This window comes from Sinocyclocheilus grahami, unplaced genomic scaffold (assembly GCF_001515645.1).
Source record: "Sinocyclocheilus grahami isolate Dianchi unplaced genomic scaffold, SAMN03320097.WGS_v1.1 scaffold192.1, whole genome shotgun sequence".
Taxonomy (NCBI): Eukaryota; Metazoa; Chordata; class Actinopteri; order Cypriniformes; family Cyprinidae; genus Sinocyclocheilus; species Sinocyclocheilus grahami.
In genome coordinates this window covers 223731-226561 of record NW_015505371.1, presented here as the reverse complement: position 1 = coordinate 226561, position 2831 = coordinate 223731, and positions in this window count along the sequence as shown.

Genomic DNA, 2831 nt, shown 5'->3' with positions numbered 1-2831 from the left:
ATAATTTTCAATCACATATATTGCCCTCCAATGAGCTAAATTAGGGCTGTCAAAAAAAAAAATCGAATTTTGAATATTCGTCGAATTTAAAATAAAAATCCACATTCGAATGCAAAAACGTTGCATTCGATTTTTAGGTGTGCGTCAGGCAGCCTTATCAGTGGTGCGCGAGATGCGATGACAATGTAAGTGTCATTGCACTTGAATGCGTTTGTTAGCTTATCCAGTTGAACCCACTAGATGCGGCGCTGCTACGTTGTTCATTCAAAATATTGCAGGAAAAAAAGAACATCAATACGGAGATTATGTTATTTACGTCAAAACCAAAACTAAACCGTTCACACAGAATGCATATTTATCACATTTTCTAGAGGGAAGTCTATCACCGTTGCACTCGCATCTCGCTGAGAGGGGCATGTTTAGAAAGCCATGTAAACTTTTTAAAAACATGTCTCAAGCCTTTATGGCGGGTTTCCCCATCCCACTGCATCTCAAGTTTTTAAATGAAGAAAGTACTCTTTGTGATTGGTTTTCGGTCCTTTGTATTAAACTATACATACATGCATGATTCTGTTTTGTTTCTAATTGTTTAAACAACTTTAATTTTATAAGGTTTATAAACATTATTTTAAACATTATGCACTTTTTGCAAAGATAGTCGTGTTATTTTATTATGCTTTGAAGAAACATGCATAATATTTTGTTCAATGCGCTCTCTTGTGGCCTCAGGAGAAAAGCCAAAAGCCTTTTCCCCCCCTAACTGAAATTATGCCTTTTAAATTTGAATATAATTCGAATATTGATAATATTTAAGTACAAAATTCGAATGTAGTTTTTCAGCCATTTTGACAGCCCTAATGAGCTTAGGTCATTTACATAGCAAAACAGCTTAAGCAGTTTCAATTATAGTGGATGTGATGGAAACATTGTTAATTAATGAACTACAAGCAGAACTAGGCAACCCACACTAAAACGGTCTGATTAACCCATTAAAATCTAGCCTGTATTGGCAGTGATGACTGAACTGTATTCATCCCCTCATTACCAGCAAATTTAGCTCTGAAAACACAAGCTGATTGGTCTGAAGACAGCGTGAACTTTATTATTGCACCATGTCTGCTTTGCCGGTGTCTCTTCTCTCCTCTTCTCCCCAATTTAGTCAACGTGGGCCATCCTGGTGAATGTCGGAGTTCGATTTCTTGCTGTCGCCTTGCTGCATCCTTCTCCAATGTTTAACAAATATACGACTCTATTGGAACAATGTGTTGGGCCCCAGATGGCCTGTCGGAGGCATTTACATTCCCTGGATTTTAGGGCAACTGTTTGCTCTGTTTAACTGCGATTAAACAAGACTTGGCATGTCTTGTGTGGCTTAATTCTGTTTGGCAGACTGTATTGAACTATCCAACTGCTGACACCATCAGATTACACACATTCCTTTTCAGTTTTCACTTAAATACACTTTTAATGCAAAATCTGCTGCTTCTTACATTGAATTATCTGCTGACGATTCATGAATGACAGAAAAAAACAGTATGTGATAAATAATATTTTTTCAAATTCATAAATGTAACTCTTCCTGCTATATATCCTTAAACCCTGCTATATGTCCTTAAAAAATAGAACATTGTATTGACTGTCTATGAAACAATTTTAATATTTTCATATAGACGTATTAAGTTCCCCCATTGTATGTTTTGTTACATTCCTGTTGTTCTCAAGTATTTGTGACACGTGATTTTCCCGCTGTCTGCCATTGGTCAAAGGAACAAATAGTCCCACCTTAAATTCATGCAATTGGTTGGACTTTTTGGTGTAATGAGCTTTACCAATGGCTAACATTGAATTAAACACTTGACTTTTAAAGATCTGATTTCTCTTGAGAGCTCAAATGAATCTAATTGGGAAGTCTTGGTGGAACTTATCCTTAACCTAAGCTGATTAGACCAGTTTGCAGAAATAATTTAGTGCTTATTAGTTCAACATGACTGTTCACATGTTAAGTATTACTACTTAAATGGAAGATCAAAGTGGGATATCTAAAATGTTGTCTGGTACGTCTCCCTCTGTATCTCTTCCTTTCTGTCACGCAGTGCTTGGGACCGTCCCAGCTGAGTGCCAGTGCAGGGATCTGGAGCTGGACTGTGACGGTGCTCACTTTAAAGACGTCCCTACGGTATCCATTAATGTCACCATGATGTGAGTTTCATGGCCTGTGTGTGGAGTATGGCTGCAGTTTGCTGAGTTTGTGTGACTCCTCGGATGTGCATGAGGTGCCACAGAAAAGTTTGCTTTACTCTAAATGATGAATATGTACACTCTCAGAAATGAAAAAAAAAAGCTGTCACTGGGGCAGTACCCTTTCAAAAGGTACAGTTTAGGTACTAACGTGTACTTTTAGTCCTAATATTTACCTTTAAGGTCCCATTTAGGGGGTAAATAAGATACAAAGATGTAACATTTAACTTTGTACCTTTTTTTCGGTGAGTGACTGAATAAACATTAGTGTCTCTATAAAGTTGTACGTGTACTTTATAAAACACAAGAAGGTTGAAACAAGTCAGAAAGTCTGATGTATTTGACTTTGAATCTTAATTAACTCTTAGTGCCTTCAATAAGTTATTTTGGAGTAATTGCATTAAAAGGTAATTGTTCCAACATTATTCTCCACACAACATAGCTGTGAAGCTTCATTCATTGTTCACATAATAATTGGCTGATATAAACCTTTCTAGCAGTTTAATGTGGATTTGAAATGCATATTTATGTATCAGTTGAAGCTGCTTCTTAATTAATTCCCAATTTCCTGTATTGCACCTCTTTGATTTTCC